This window comes from Lactuca virosa, chromosome 2, assembly GCF_052849685.1.
Source record: "Lactuca virosa cultivar CGN04683 chromosome 2, Lactuca_virosa_CGN04683_v6, whole genome shotgun sequence".
In the NCBI taxonomy this organism is placed as follows: Eukaryota; Viridiplantae; Streptophyta; class Magnoliopsida; order Asterales; family Asteraceae; genus Lactuca; species Lactuca virosa.
The window spans coordinates 29,287,695-29,305,556 of record NC_136427.1 but is presented as its reverse complement, the minus strand read 5'-3'; the positions used below and the strand labels follow the sequence as shown (position 1 = coordinate 29,305,556).

Genomic DNA, 17,862 nt, shown 5'->3' with positions numbered 1-17,862 from the left:
CACCACCTTTGTGCTCCCCATGACCCTCTGTCCGACTTCGCCCCAACATATCGGGGTCCTGCACTTCCTCCCGTATAACATCTCGAAGGGAGGACGATCGATACTCGCGTGATAGCTGTTGTTCTAGGAGAACTCAGCTAATGGAAGGTAGGTATCCCAGCTACCCCCTAAGTCTAGAATGCATGCCCGCAGCATATCCTCCAAAGTCTGGATGGTCCGCTCGCTCTGACCATCCGTCTGCGGGTGGAATGCTGTGTTGAAGTGCAGACGAGTACCTAACTCGTCATGAAACTTCTTCCAAAACCTGGAAGTAAACCACATGTCTCGGTCCGAAATCACTGAAACCGGCACTCCGTGCCGAGCTACTACCTCTCAGATGTAAATATCGGCTAACTTCTCAGCCGAGATGCTCTCCTGGATCGGTATGAAATGGGCGCTCTTGGTCAAACGATCCACGATGACCGGAATCGAATCCACTCCCCGTGCAGTCCTGGGAAGCTTGGTGATGAAATCTATAGTAATATCTTCCCATTTCCACATGGGAATTTCTAACGGCTGCATTTTGCCGTGTGGCCTCTGGTGCTCGGCCTTGACCTTCCTGCAGGTCAAGCACCGCTCCACGTACCAGGCGACGTCCCGCTTCATGCAGGGCCACCAGTAATCGGGCCGAAGATCTCTGTACATTTTCGTCGCCCCGGGATGAATCGAGAATCGGGATTTGTGCGCCTCCTCCATCAGAACCTGGCGTACACCCCCATGATAGGGAACCCATACCCTACGATGTAGAGTCAATAACCCTCGGATGTCGTAGTCGAAGGAGGAAACCTGACCCACAATACGCTCGCTCTTCCGATGTTCCTCCTTCATGGCCTCCAGCTAGGCCTCTCGGATCTGCTCCAAAAGCGAAGTCACGATGGTCATCCTCATGTAGATGTCCCCGATCGGCGATGCCTTGTGGCTAAGCGCATCGGCCACGACATTGGCCTTCCCCGGGTGGTAAAGGATCTCACAATCGTAATCCTTCACCACGTCTAACCACCGACGCTGCCTCATGTTCAGATGCGGCTGATCCATGAGGTACCTCAAACTCTTGTGGTCCGTGTAGATGGTACAATGGACCCCATAGAGGTAGTGTCGCCAAATATTGAGGGCGAAGACGACTGCCCCCAACTCCAAATCATGCATCAGGTAGTTCGCCTCATGGGGCTTCAGCTGGCTCGAGGCGTAGGCGATGACATGCCCTCTCTGCAATAAAACTGCGCCCAAACCTGAAATGGACGCATCACAATACACCACGAAATCCTCCACGCCCTCGGGCAGGGCGAGGATCGATGCCTCGCACAGTCTCTGTCTCAACGTCTCAAACGTTGCCTGCTGCTCAGGCCCCCAGCGGAAAACGACAGCTTTCTTCTTTAGTCGGGTCAAAGGTACAGCTATCTTGGAAAAGTCCTGAATGAATCTGCGGTAATAGTCCGCCAATCCGAGAAAACTTCGAATCTCAGATGGAGACTTCGGAACCTCCCATCTCGACACGGCCTCCACCTTGGCCGGGTCAACCAATATCCCGCTCTGATTGACAAGGTGCCCAAGAAACTGCACCTCGCGCAACCTGAACTCGCACTTGGAGAACTTGGCATACAAGCTCTCCCTCCTCAAGGTATCCAAAACCTCTCGCAGATGCTCCTCACGCTGCTCATGCTTCATGGAGTACACCAAGATGTCATCAATGAAAACTATCACAGACTGATCCATCATCGGTCTGCACACGCGGTTCATGAGGTCCATGAACGCGGCAGGAGCATTGGTGAGCCCGAAGGGCATCACCACGAACTCGTAGTGACCATAGCGATTTTGGAAAGCAGTCTTCTGAATATCCTCACCCCTAACCCCCATCTGATGGTAGCCTGACCGCGAGTCTATCTTGGAAAACCAAGATGCTCCCTGAAGCTGGTCGAACAAGTCATCTATCATCGGGAGTGGGTAACGGTTCTTCACCGTTACCTTGTTCAGCTCCCGGTAATCTATGCACATGTGATACGACCCGTCCTTCTTCTTGACAAACAGGATCGGGGCTCCCCAAGGCGAACTACTCAGCCTGATAAATCCTTTGTCTAACAGCTCCTGCAGCTGAGTAGACAATTCCTGCATCTCGGGAGGAGCCAACCGATACGGTGCCTTGGCTATCGGTGCCGCACCAGGGACTAGGTCGATCCGGAACTCCACCTGTCGCTCCGGAGGTATCCCAGGCAGCTCCTCTGGGAATACATCCGCGTAATCTCGCACCATAGGTACATCGCTCGCTGACGCCTTGCCCGCCTCTCGGGTATCCATAACATAGGCGACATACCCAGCGCAGCCCTGCTGAAGATAGCGCCTAGCCCTTGCTGCGGAACATAGTGTTGGTCCGCGTTGTGGCTTCTCGCCCTGAATCACCAGCTCTCGCCCACTCGGGGTCCTAATCTGAACCAACTGTTGCGCGCAGTCAATCACCGCCCCATTGGGGCTCAACCAATCCATGCCTATAATCACCTTGTTCCCACGCAACGGAATGGGAACCAAGTCTACCAGGTAGCGCTCCTAGAATATCCTCAGAACACAATCCATGAAAACCGCCTACGCTCGCACTGATCGGTCATCTGCAATCTCGACCTCTAGAGGGTAATCCAATATGCCCGAAGACTCAGGAAACCTCTTGCTAAGCGCAAGAGAAACAAATGATCGGGTAGTACCCGAATCGAACAGCACCTGAACTGGGATACCGTTCACATGGAACGATCCTAACAAGACATATCACATGGCACATCAATATCATAAACACATAAAATAAAAGCTACGAAGAAGAAATCATACCCGTCACCACATCGGGTGCGGCGCGTGCCTCCTCGGTAGTCAACTAGAAGGCTCGAATCCTCACCACTGGAGCCTCTGTCTTGCCCTGCCGACCATAAGTGATCTGCAGGGTCACTGGAGCTAGCGCATTCACTGGCGCTGCTGCTGTCAACTGAGGGCAATTGGCCTTTTTATGGCCTCGCTGGTTGCAGTGGAAGCACATCAACTCTGATGTCTGGAAAGTGGTCACAGGGGCGGTACAATCCCTTCTGAAGTGCCCCGACTTGCCGCACTTGTAGCAGCCCGATGATCCCAACCTACAAACTCCCTCATTAGTCTTTCCACACCTTTCGCAGCGGCCCCGGTTCTGCTGGCCCTTCGACCTAGAGTCGGATCCCTTGGGCTTCTTCCCCGAAGCCCCAGTCACATGCCCCTCCTCCGCCTTCCTCTTCCTGATGTGCTCTAAGTCAATCTCCCTCTCCCTCGCCCTGGCAATCATGGAATCCAGGGTCGGGCATGCCGAGTAGCTGGCGTGCTCCCAGTTATCTACCCTCAGCATATCGTGATAGCGGGTTTTCCACATCTCCTCATCTCCCGTATACTGGGGCACCAACAATGCCCTCTCCCGGAACTTGGCGGTAATCTCCGCCACTGACTCCGTTGTCTGCCTCATATCAAGAAACTCCCTGGCCAGCTACTGAAGCTCTACAGCTGGCGCAAACTCAGACCTGAACCTGGTCACAAAGTCTCACCAAGTCATAGCCTCAATCGTCGAGGCTCCCAACGAGTCACCAATCGACTCCCACCAATCCCTTGAAGGACAGTGTGCGTAATCCTGACTTACTGAATGCCATATCACCCCTGAATGCCCTGAGGCGATCCTCCATCAACTTAATGATCCCTTCCTTGATCGATCCGAAAATCACCGGGGTCGACTCAAGGATACCTCTCGTGATCTCAGAAGCAATGAACTCATGTAGTCCCTCGTCCACTGCCTCGGAACCTGCCCCCGAGCCCGATCCTAAACCGGATCCTGATCCTGAACCTCCCCTTCCATGACGTGTGATCATCACCATTCTGAAACATAACACATAATCGTCAGCATCATACATAAACCTTGGGAGGTATCATAACTCTACGAGTTTCCTGGTTCTATCTCGGCCCTCCTTGATTCGAGTACGGATCCTCTGCTTTCAGTAGTACGGGCCCATACTACCTTCCACATCTATACGTACCTTCCTCAAGGATTGCTTCGACTTCACCAAGTCCCTCCTACTACTGTTGCACTCTTTGCTAATATCATCCTAGGTTCACCCTAGGGTACTCTCCGATCTACTCTCCGCCATCAGCTGCATAAGGAACCCCTGCTACCTTTACCTAACTAGCTTAAGAATACCATTACATATTACTAAGACCAGATAATTCTTCGAATGAAAGGTCCTATCCTACAAAGGTTAGACTCAAACAAGAGCTCCGCAGTAGGGCTAGACCTAACCTTCTGAAATTATTTCGTCCTTGCAATATGTAACTTAATGTATTCGTTTACTAGTTAGCTAAAGATAACTAGGACTCCCGAAGCACAAAGCAACATCATTCGGGCCTTGACTAACCCAATCCAATTATACTCTATCCAAGCTATCATATAACTGACTAACATATTTAGCAGGCATATCAGGCATCTTCCTTGATCCTTATCCCTATTCTAGCATGCAGTTCTCATAATCTTATCATAACATCACATATCATGTATGGGTATCTTGGGGAAATCTTACTTGAGCTCGGCCGGTCGGGCACATCACACATCTTCTTCTTTTTTTTCAAGTTCTTTTCCCTTTTCAAACTTCTTTTCATAAAAAAAATGGTTTTCCTTTTGAAAATTTTCATACCAAGTCCTCAGTTTGAGTTCAGACACACCCGAGAATGTATCCGAATCTCTCAAACTAAGGCTCTGAAACCAACTTGTAACATCCCAATTTTCAAGGCCAAAAATTCATTTTAATTAAGTAACTCATAAATTATTTTACCAAAAACATTGTCAATGTCACATCAATTTATAAAACTCTAACGTCGCGTCACAAAACCATTTCAACAATAGTAATAAAAATCAGAGTACATTCCCAGAAAACTCGAGGTTGTGAGTGTGATGTGCCGCTACCGCGTCGGCTCTTTCACATTCGTTGAAGAGGTACCTGAAACCAAATTGAAAACTGTAAGCACGAAGCTTAGTGAGTTCCCCCATCATACCACATACTATACAATATATGACATACATACTGCCAGGCATATCTGGGTGCCTGACCTACCCCTTCGGTCCTCTCGACCGGTGACTTTGCCTAGCATATATGGGTGCTGGCCTACCCTTTCGGTCCTCTCAACCGGTAACCTTGCCTAGCATTTCTGGGTGCTGGCCTACCCCTTCGGTCCTCTCGACCGGTAACTTGGGGACTATCTCCCCCCTACTACTACCATTATCACATAACATCATATCATTCTAGCACATAAAACATAACAGGTAGCAGCAAACCTAGATGAATATCACTAAGAAAATCATCTAACATACAATTCCTACTAGTGGGCCGACATTGTGGCCGTAGACCCACCGCTACTGGAAGGTAACTCACCTAGATGTCGTGTAGTATCTGCACAGTCCTCGGTACGGGAATCGACTCGTCTCGACTTCTCAATCCCTACGCAACAACCTTTTCCGATTACTAATACATACTCATAACCCTTACAAGGGTCAACCCAAATCCAAGTCAAGGTCAAGGTCAAATCCAGGTCAAAGTCAACATCCAGTTGACTTGACTCGCCGAGTTGGTCCACCAACTCGTCGAGTCCCTATTCTTACTAAATGATACAACCCCCGACCCTAATCGTCGAGTCTAGCAAGAACTCGACGAGTTCACCTTCAACCATAACATCGGGACCATCTTCATCCGACTCGCCGAGTTCGTCCTTGAACTCGTCGAGTTCATCTTCATCATATGAATGTGTCCAGTCTATGACTCGCCGAGTTCTATGAACAACTCGACGAGTCCGTCTTCATGAGTTGGGAGATTGCCTTGGACTCGCCGAGTCCATTCATACACTCGTCGAGTCCCATGATTCCCAGGTCCAAAACAAACCCCTAGCAGGCCGAGTGTTCCTTCCACTCAACCAAAACCATTTCCAGAAGACGTTTTGGGAAAAAAAGCGTCCCGACTCGCCGAGTCACCCAAGTGACTCGCTGAGTCCCTCTTTGTCCAAAAATATACAATCGATTTCAGTGGGTCTTAATGCATCCCAATCATAGATCTGACCTCCTAGGGTCCCTTTTATACGTAAAGCTACGAACTTGATGTCCATGCATGGGGTTTTTGGCTCAAAAGGCTATAAAATGGGGTTTATATGATGCATGGGCTTCCCATGGCCATAAAGTTTTATGCCATGGGAACCCTCAATGGTTCCAGATCTGAAGCACAAACCCACATATACCAGCAAAACTGAACATAGCTTCTGAAAGGTTAGAAAAGGTAGAGAAATAGCCCCAAAACAAGATCTAGGAAATAGATGTTCAAGGTTCAAGATTTTTACCTTGAATGGACTGAGAATGAAGCAAAACCTCGGGATCTATTAGCTTCCTCTTGATCTCCTAAGCTCTCTTCTTCTCCTTCAACTTCAAACACACACAAAAGGCACAAAAGAGCTCAAAATTACTCAAAAATGGTTTAGGGTTTCAATCTAGGGTTTCTCTGAGTTGGGAGGGTGATTGAGGCTGGGTTGGGACGAGATAAAGTGTTTAAATAGGGTGAAAACCCTAAATATTAGGGTTTTGTCCAGACAGCTCCTACTCGTCGAGTAGGTCACTTCATCCCCCGATCGGCAGTCGAGTCTACTCGACGAGTTGGGCCTTCAACTCGCCGAGGCCCAGAGTAAATTGCAACATTTAATGAAATTAAATACGTACCAGGAATCGGGTGCTACAGCTAAACATGCAGGTGTGTGCTGATAAACGATATTGAATTGTGTGTCAACTTTGATCCCAAAAAGTTTTAAATCTAGTTTTTTATTTTTGTTTTTGGTAAATTTGTTCATATTTTTCCTATATGCAGAAATTTAGGGGGAGAATTAAAAAAATCAAACAAAAATAGAAAAATCATAAAATCAAAAATTCCAAAAATATGTTTATTTCTATTTTATTTTTTTTAAAGAAAAATCAAAAATCCAAAAATATTTTATTTTGAGTGTATTTTTAATTTTAATTTTATTTCTTAGTTATTTCTATTTGTGTGCTAAGTTTATTTTTAGTTTTATTTTTTATCTCAAAATTTCATTTGTCTTAAAACGACAATTCAAAGGATAAAGATACTCAAGGAGAATTCAAAAGGAAGAAGAGACTTAAGGAGATTGTATCGGAATTTTCTAATCAAGGAGAAGAAACGTGGAAAGGAATTGACGGTCATTACACTTCACTACTTTCACAAGGAATTGAAGGCATGAAACCGTTCAAATTATCAGTTAGGCAGTTACTTTTTGTTAAATGTTGTATCCACGGAATTGAAGGATTGAAACTGTACAAAATGTCAGTTAGGCAGTTTCTTTCAAAGAATTGTCGTATTTAAGGAATTAAAAGTCTGAAAGTGTACAGATGTAATGACACCAGGGCGATGCACCTCGCAAGGCACGATTATCGTTGAACGTCTTGCCAAGTGCCAAGTTAACTTCTTTAACTTGAAAAACTGCATTGAGGTCTATGATCTAGGATATGTAGGGGCTAACATCAAAATAGCCATGAGTAGTTCTCCGATACTCAACAAATCGCAGTGAGTTCCTCCGTGTTCATACAGATACTGCGAGTAGTCTCCTTCTAAGCGAAGGTTGGGTCCTTGAACACCTGTGGTGAGAAGGGTCTTTATGATTCTGTGATCCACATGGACTTTTTAGTCATGGTTACTTTTCAAGGCGCAACGGTGATCATTAAAGAATTCTTATTCGATGAAACAAGAAGTGAAGATTATTTTTCAACATTCAATCTTTCAACCCTAGAAGCAAGGTGAAGTTGTATTTGAAGTTATGTGATAGATTGCATTGAAGCCACCTCAATCAATTTGCTGTTATTTATGAACCTGTTGAAGTGATCCATAAGAATCTGTCTCTCTGTTATTTTCTCTGAAGTTTTTCAAAGCTGAAAGTGCTGATTTTCAAGAATCTTTACAAGAAGCCTCTACACCCAACGTGCATTCAAAGTCAAATTTTGATGAAAAGCCCAACTACTAAAGATGAAGTTATTCATGTAGAAGATTCATATGCTCATCTTGTAATCAAGTCGTGAAGAAATCGAAGATAAAAGCTAAAGCCAAGAACAAAGTGAAGATTGAAAAGAAAAGAAAGCTATAAACCCAAGGGGAGATTGTTAGGACATAAGAAAAGAAAGCTATAAACCAAGGGGGAGATTGTTAGGTCATAATTTATGGTTTATACTTTGTTTTTCTAGGCCTTTATGGTTTTTGATTTAGCGCCGAAATCCCCATGAGTTCGTTTGTAATTGGACCGAAATCACATGTGATTTCGGTTAGGCTATTGGGTTTTGGGCTTGGGCTTGGGCTTTGTATTTAGGTCCAGCTATATAAATAGTGTTATTTAGGCATGAAAAGGAGTTATATGTGAGAGAGGGACGTTTTTGGGGGATGCCATAAGCTTAGAACGAGATCTAGAAAGAAACAAGAAAGAACCAAGTGTAATCAAGTATCTTATGTACCCGACTATTCAATAATAGTGTGCATTGAAGATTAATCTTTGTGTACTTATTCCATCTTTCATCTTGTCTAATTCACTTGACTGGGATTCCGCATCATCAAATGAATTCGATTGATACATCAAAGCATTTTGGTTTTTACATTTTTAAATGAATTTCAAAATTGTTTTCAAAAGTAATCAAGGAAGGATGCGATATGTACAACCAATCGGAGCCAGTAAGTATACCCCAAGTTAATACATAGTTATCTGTAGTTATGTTATAATAGAACAGCGTGCTAGTGACATGCTAGGGATTTTCAGTAATTAGACGATAGAATTGCCTGATAATTGTTGCTTTATAGCCTAGGGTTTATTCCTTATATGAAATTGACATCATTAATGTAGTTGTTTAGTGTATGCATCAATAACGTACATAACTACGATTTTATAGCCTGAGAATGTTTGGCTTAGCCTTATTATTTCTCCTTGTGTGGTTGTGGGCTTAGGGTTGAATCAAGTATTCGACTGTCTGTATGATCCAGTATTATGTATGATTAGCATACACGAGTGTCGCAGGGTTGGTGGAAATTTCATAGATGAGTTATGTGGGGTCAGCCAGCCAGTTGAGGAATGTTTAGCCTTTCTCTAGGAAGTGAGTATTGGATGTATGCGTATTCTAGTGTGTATTGTTACGGTTGTTGTGATGATCTTCTGAGAAAAATGAGAAAAATACGGGTAGATGTGGAAGGTAGTATGCGTCCGTACTACTGGAAACACAGGACCCGTACGTGTAGCAAGGATGTCACAACCCCTACGGTTTTGTTGTGGAATGGTTCCTATGGTTTGATATGTGCCTCATCTATTATTTTCTGGTTTATTTTCAATATGGTGGTTATAAGGCGATTTGAGTCAAGATCTGGATCAGGAGCGGGTGGCCATGATAGGTCGGCATTGAATGAGGACCGGGTTAGGGAGATGATTCATGATAAGGTTGTTTCTATTGTTCTGGCGTAGATACCAAAGTTGTTTATGTCTATCAAGACCTCCATGATGGAGTTATTTGATGACCGATGCACTGCAATTTCTGATACTGCCACTACTTCAGCCACCATGGTTGTCGCTATGGCAGGGATTGGCGCTGGGAGAGCTTTCCAGTACTCGGACTTTGAAAATATGAATCCCCCGGTCTTTGACAGGGTTCAAGATCTGATCTTTGCCATGAGGCGGCTGTCAGATGATGAGGGATGTTTCGTTACTTGCTCCTGCCCAGCTGACCAGAAGGTCAAGTGTGCTTTGAATCTTCTTCGGTCTGGAGCGAAGGATTGGTGGAGATTGGTTACTAGTTCATACACTCTAGAACACAGAGTGTATGAACTAGGCCTCTAGGCAGCGGGAGATCGAGATGGAGCTCTAGACAAGGGAGCTGAGGCAGTCTTCTATGCAGTCACAACCTGTAGCGAAGCGGTTCAAGCCCGCTGATTCGCAAGTTAGGGGATACAGGAGCCGTATTTGTGTCAAGTGCGGCAAGGTTCATGATGGTACTTTGTTATCTTCTTCTGGGTGCCAAAAATTTGGCAGGTAGGGCCACATTGCGAGGGCTTGTCGTCATCAGGCCCCGCCGTCGAGCACCAAGATTTGTTACCATTATGAGCAGGTTGGCCATATGAAGGCCAGTTGTCCCTTGCTTGCTGCGAGGCCGGCGTAGGCCCCAGCGCTAGCCACATTAAGGATCATGGATGGACACCAGGGTAGGGTGGAGCCCCCAAGGGCTCGGGGTCGTGCTTTCCAGCTTATTGCCGAGGAGCCCAGGGCAGCGCCAAACGTTGTGACTGATATGTTTCTATTTATTGTTATGTCGATTATATTATGGTATGCTTATGTTCATGTTTCTAATAGGTGCATTCTTAGTGAATTATTTTCCTACTCTTGTGCTATTTGACTCGGGCGTGAGTCGGTCCTTCGTGTCTCGATATTTTAGTGGGAATTTTAGTATGACCCTTAGCGAGTTGGAGTGTCCTTTCGGGTTTCTATCGCCAACGAACACGGAGTTTCTACATCCAGTGTTTATTAGGGTTGTGTATGAGAGATCTTCGGGATTCCTTATCTGATTAACTCGATCCCTATCCCAATGGGGATGTATGTGTGATAGTAGGGATGGATTGGTTGAGCAAGTTTTGTGCTATTGCAGACTGTGAGGGCCAGCGAGTAGTAGTTTGAACCCCAAGTGTGGGAGAACTAGTTATCTATGGAGAGGTTACCAGGGTTGGATTAGGGTTTTGTTCGGCGGTTGGGACTCTACAGTATATTCAGCATGGATGTGCGGGATATCTTACCTATGTGGTTGATACTCGAGTGGGGGGAAAAGGTCTTAGTTTTAGATGTGACAGTTTTCAGAGAGTTTGTTTATGTGTTTTTGGAGGAGTTACTCAGTGTGCCTCCCGAGAGGCAGGTTATGTTCAGGATAGACCTTAGGCCAAGTGCTTCTCTGATTACCAAGGCGCTATACCACTTGGCACCCCCTAAGATGCAGGAGTTGTCTTCTCAGCTTCAAGAGCTTTTAGGCAAGAGGTTCATCAGACCGAGTAGTTTGTCGTGGGGAGCGCCGATACTGTTCGTCAAGAAGAAGGATGGTTCACACCGGATGTGCATCGATTACCGGGAGTTGAATAAGTTGACGGTAAAGACCCGTTATCCCCTTCCGCATATTGATGACCTACTTGATCAGTTTTAGTGTGCATCTTGGTTTTCCAGATCGATATGAGGTCTGAACCAAGTGACAGTTAGAGAGGAGAATGTGGAAAAGACAGCATTTCGGACTCATTTTGGGCATTATGAGTTCGTGGTGATGCCATTTGGGCTCACCTATGTGCCTGTGGTATTTATGGTTTTGATGAATCAGGTCTGCAGGCCGATGCTCGACCGATTGGTTATTGTGTTCATTGATTATATCTTGGTGTATTCCAAGACCAGAAAGCAGCACGAGGAGCACCTTTGAGAGCTTTTAGGAGTGTTGAGGTGAGAACGACTTTATGCTAAGTTCTTGAAGTATGAGTTTTGGTTACGAGAGGTCTGGTTCCTGAGACATCTCATTAACCAAAACGAGATTTTGGTGATACCGGCCAAGATCGAGGCCGTGACGCAGTGGGAGGTTCTGAAATCTCCCTCAAAGATTAGGAGTTTCTTGGGTTTAGTGGGATATTATCTAAGATTTATCTAGGATTTCTATAAGATTGTCATACCCCTCACTTGTCTGACGAAGAAGGGAGTGGATTTCTGATAGGACCCTGAGCAGCAGGTTGCTTTTGAGATGTTGCGACAGAGGTTATGTGAGGCCCCGGTGTTGACCCTTTCAGAGGGTGTCGAGGATTCTGTGCTATTTTGTAATGCATCCATCACTACTTTGGGGCGTTCCTTATGTAGAGGGGATGAGTGATTGCTTATGTTTCCCGACAGCTAAAGCCACATGAGGCACAATATCCTACGCATGACATGGAGTTGGGGACAGTGGTGTTTGCCCTCAAGATTTGGAGACATTATCTATATGGGGTCCACTGTACTATTTACACAGATCACAAGAGTTTGAGATATCTTATGGACCAAAAGAATCTAAACATGATGCAACGCAGGTGGCTAGACGTGGTCAAGGATTATGACTACAAGATCCTTTACCATCCAGGTAAGGCGAATGTGGTAGTAGATGCCTTGAGCTGCAAGTCGGATGGACCTTCAGCTAGGGATATGTGTATGAGGATATCCGTTGATTCTCCACTTTTGGATTTGATCAGAGAAGAAAAGGAAGAGGGAGTTAGGAAGGAGAACTAGAAGCAAGGGTGGATCAGGGGCAAAGATCGATAGGTTTATCACCGATAGTCGGGGGTTGTTGACTCGGTGCAGCAGACTTTGGGTTCCATTTTCTGGTGGGATCAAGCAGATAGTGTAGGAGGAGGCTCATAAGTCTCACTTTTCTATACACCCGGGAGCCACCAAGATGTATTGGGATTTGAGATTAAGTGACGGTTGGTTATGTATGAAGAGGGAGAGAGCCTGGTATGTTGAGAGGTTCTTGACCTGTAGGATGGTCAAGTCCGAGCATCAGAGGTTGCATGGCAAGCTACAACCTTTGGAGGTTCCCATCTGGAAGTGGGAATTGATCACCATGTATTTTTTAACCAAGTTACTGAAGACTGCCAAGGGTTTTGATGCTATTTGGGTAATCATGGATCGATTGACCAAGAGTGCCCACTTTTTGTCCATCCGGAAGAGCTCTTCAGCCGAAGAGTTGGCCGACATGTATGTTTGGGAGATTGTTGCTCGTCATGGGGTTCCAGTTTCCATTGTATCAGACCGGGATGCTTGGTTCACCTCCCGATTGTGGTAGAAGTTCCATGAGGAACTAGGCACAAGACTACATTTCAACACTTCTTATCATCCGTAGACTGACGACCAAAGTGAGCAGACCATCCAGACACTTGAGGATATGTTGTGGGCTTGTGCTATAGATTTTGGTGGAAGTTGGGATTCCTACCTACCTCTTACGTAGTTTTCCTACAATAAGAGCCATCACTCCAGCATTGGTGCCCCGCCTTTTGAGTTCTTGTATGACCGGTGATGTCGTACCCTAGTTTGTTTGGGGTTGGTTGGTCATAGATTCATGGGAAGGACTAAGGTAGTTCTTTAGACCACAGAGCTCATAGAGCAGATCAGGCAGAGACTACAGACAACTCAGAGTCGGCAAAAGAGTTATGCCGACCAACGTCGATTGAAGTTGGAAGTTCAGGTCAGTGATATGGTACTGCTGAAGGTCTCACCCTGGAAGGGTGTGATAAGCTTCAGGAAGAGGGGGAAATTAGGTCCCCAGTATATTGGACCATTTCGTGTGATCGCCAGGGTAGGAGGGTGGCCTACCAGTTGGAGTTGCCAAGTGAGATCATCCAGATCCACAACACTTTCCATCTTTCGCAGTGCGGAAGTACGTGTTGGACGATGAAGCAGTGGTCCCTTTGGATGATATTCAGTTCGATGAGCGTCTGAATTATGTTGAGAGTCTGGTAGCGAGAGTGGAGAGGAAGATGAAGATCATGCTCAATATGGAGATATCATTGGTAAAGGCTCAATGGCAACATTAAAAAGGCTCCGAGAGGACCTGGGAGCCGGAGGCAGAGATGCAAGAGCATTACCCTGAGTTATTCGCGATGATGGACATCGAGGACAGAGTTTAGTTCAATTAGGGGAGAACTATAACATCCCGATGTTGAGGTATCTTCAATTTTAAACCGATGTATGAAAGAATATTCCATCTTTAACCCTTGGGTATGAGGAAGGTTGCTAGAATGGTCCATAGTTTGAATATGGTAATTCTATCCAGGCTTAGTACGCTGAGCGTACGTTGTGTACGCTAGCCTTACTAGGGTGCACCCCAGTACGCTGGGTGTAAACGTCGTATACGGGGCGTACGTGGAGAAAGTATAAACCCTAATTCTTAGGGTTTGGTCCATATATAAACATAATTATATCTCATTTCTCATTCCCTTACCAGCCTCTCCATCTGAAAAATCGACCCCAAGTAAACCCTTAGTGAGAAGAGTGCATTTTGAGCCCATTGGTTTACTTTGGTAGTATTCTTGAAGAAGAAAAGGGTGATGAGAAGAGTTGGGAGCTTGGAAGAATCTTGGATATGATATTATCTTCTTGTTTGCAACCTACATGAGAGATAAAGTTCACAAATTGATCACTCCATCTTGTAGATCTAGCTATTTCTTCATTTAGGGCACTTTTGGTCCCAAATATGATTATTCTTGAGCATGGCATGATCTTGAACTAATAAGTTGTACTTTCAGACCATGTGAGGGGTCTTGAGTCATAGATGCTTAGTTTTACTCCATGCATGCTATAGACGGTCTTAAGGCATTAAGATGTTGAGATTTTTTGTAATAAGCACTTGATGGGCATGCAACGTCAAAAAGTTAGAAACTTTATGACTCTTGGGGGCATTTTAGCTTTGGATCTGACTTTGGACGTGAACCTTTGGAGTATTATGTTCTTAATAGGGAATGGGTTGAACATAAGCATATATTGGGTGTACCAAGTGGTACGCTGCACGTACGCGGCCAACATCCTATAGGTTCTTAATGAGGTCAGCGTTCCTGTACTTGCAGGTCAGCATGACTATACTTGCGGGTCGAAGGCACCAAGGCCAACCCATTGGATTGACATCCTGTTATACATTGTGTTAAGAAGTAAAGTGGATAACTAGCGAAACCAAAAGCACACAAGACACAGTATTTACGTGGTTCGGTCAAGGTGACCTACATCCACAGGCAGGAGGGGAGTATTCTTGTATTTCAGAGCTCTCAAACATAGGTTACAAGTACAATTACACAGAGATTTTCCTATCACTCTAGAATTCAAGATACTAAATGACCTAGCATGCATCCCTATTTATACTTGAGGGATCAGAAGTAAAACCGTAATGGGCCAAGCCTATTGGCCCATAGGCCCATGAAATGTGTCAACCAACCACAATCTGCCATGCAGCATCTTCTGTAACGTACTTGAGCATTATCATATTCTAGGCATACTTGGATCAACATGGCACAACAAAGGAATCAATAAGGCGCATCATGTACCAAGATTGTCCATGATGGCGCAACAGCTTCTTCATGGCGCAACAGCAACCCTAGATGGCGCAACAAGCATAAAAATGGCGCAAGAGCATCAAGTATGGTGCACAACATCAATCTTGGAGAAACAACATCACCATGGAGCAACAGGCACATGCATGGCGCAACAGGTATCATCATGGCGCAAGAGGAGAACAAGATGGTGCAAGAGCACCCCTCTTGGCCCATCTCATCATCATGTGGTGCAACAAGGACCCCTTATTTCTCCATATCCCTTTTAAGTGATCCAAACCTCTTCCAAGTGCTTAAAACTCCTTCCAGCTGCTCTAAACCCCCTTCTACACAATCCCTTCCTTTAGCACATGATCAGTTCCTTTGTCTGATGATCCATTCCTCTATCAGAAGAGTTGTTCCTTTGTCACATGCTCCATGAACCCCAAGTGCTCCATTGAGGTCCAAGTGCTGCAAATGCTTCATGAAAATCATCCAAATGCTCGAGTCACATTTAACAATCTCTACCTTGACTTGAGCATCATCTAAACTCCACGTCGATCAAGAACTTCCTCTCCCTTCCTGTCATTCGTCCCCAAAGGGACCTATCTTCTGCGAACATTTACCAAGTCAAAGCAAAGCTTGAACTTCTGTGTGGGCAACGACTTTGTCAACATATCTGCTGGATTGACCTTGGTATCAATATTCAGTATTGAAAACGTGTCTCATTCCCGAATATCCTGAATGAAATTCAGCCTGACATCAATTTGCTTCGTCTTCTCATGATACACAGGAATCTTTGCAAGATTCAAAGCACTTTGACTATCACAATACAAGACAGGTTTCTCCACCTTTAGACCAAGACACTAAATAAGCGCTTGCAACCATATCTCCTCCTTTATTCCTTCCGACATGGACATGTACTCGGATTCAGTTGTAGACAAAGAAACGGTATCTTGTAACGTTGACTTCCAACTGATGGCACATCCGAATAAATTGAATATGTAACACGTCCGAGACCTGCGCTTCAACAAGTCACTAACATAATCAGAGTCAGCATATCGCACCAAGTCACTCTTCGTATTTGCTCCATACACCAGGCAAACATCTGTCGTTCCATTCAAGTATCGCAAGATCCACTTTACAGCTTCCCAATGAGTTTTCCTAGGATTACTCATAAACCTGCTAACCACACTAACCGCATAAGCCAAATCAGGTCTGGTATAAACCATAGCATACATGAGACTTCCAACAACACTTGAGTATGGAACCCTACTTATGTACTTCCATTCTTCATTAGTAGTAGGTCTATTGCTTGGACCAAGTTTAAAGTGAGCCGCGAAAGGAGTTCCAACTGGATTGGACTAATCACAATTGAAGGATTACAAAACTTTCTCAATGTACTTCTGTTGAAAAATACACAATGTCCCTACTTTTCTATCCCTTTGTATCTCTATCCCCAATATCTTCTTTGCTGCTCTGAAATCCTTCATCTCAAACTCATTCTTTAGGGTTGCCTTCAAGTCATTTATTCCAGCCATGTCTTTGGCTGCGATGAGCATATCATCAACATATAGCAACATATATATATATATATATATATATATATATAGGAATCTGGTGACAATTCCTTTGAGTAACACAATTGTCAAACTGGTTCCGAGTGTAGTCATTCGAGATCATGAATGAATCAAATCTCTTGTACCATTGTCATGGAGACTACTTCAAACCATATTAGGATTTTTTAGCAAACATATATGGTCCTTATTAGCATCAAGGAACCCTTTTGGCTGGGACATATAAATCTTATCTTCTAAATTTCCATGAAGAAATGCAGTTTTCACATCAAGTTGTTCAAGCTCCAGATCAAATGCACTCACCATGGCCAAAAGAACCCGAATTGTCTTGTGCTTCACGCCCGGTGAGAACTGTGACACCCCCAAAATCACGGCCAGAAAAGACCGGTTTCATTTATGCTTTTAAAATAATTTCAGAGTAAACCCATTGATTTAAAAGAGTTGCGGAATTTGTCCCCAAAACAATACATGATAAAATAAAGTTTATCAAAACATTTCTTAAAGAAATGTATTTTCATTATATATCAAAACTCGGGATGTCATGTTCCGATACCGACACAAAAGCATAAACAATAAAACATAGACCTTACACAGTTATATACAATTACTGGTCTATAAACAAAAACATCTTCACAAGTTCTCCAACTTATGCTCTCGCGCCACTACCTGTAATACAAAGAAACTGAGTGGGAAGGGCTTGGGAGCCTAGTGAGCATATAGGGTTTTCAACCCACAATAAATAATTATATTTAATTTCACCAACCAACAATAACCCGATTACCCATTCTCATTATCCTCACTTTACGTCCCTAAAACAACAACTATCACAAGGGACCTAATCTAGGATTTTCATCGGGATGGACAATACTGCAAAGGGTTTCCTCAGCAATGAATGTCCTAAGGCAACCATGAGGGGGATAGAATACAGAAAATGAACACCCAAGTTCACCAACACCTACAGGTTATGAGCCTGCCAGCATTCAACAAGACAGTCTAGAAAGAGTCCCTGGTCGTCATCCATATTCTGCTGAATGACTAGATCACAATCTCATCGAGGCCTCTCATCATTTTTATTTCATCACACATCAAATGTCTACCCATGTTCTACCCAACACATTAGTATATAGGGT

At 44.6% G+C, this 17,862-nt stretch overlaps 1 pseudogene; it reads right to left on the bottom strand.

Moving 5' to 3' along the window:
* Positions 1-16,021: 16,021 nt before the first annotated feature.
* LOC145157324 (secreted RxLR effector protein 161 pseudogene) lies at positions 16,022-16,696 on the bottom strand (annotated as a pseudogene).
* Between the last annotated feature and the right edge of the window lie 1,166 nt (positions 16,697-17,862).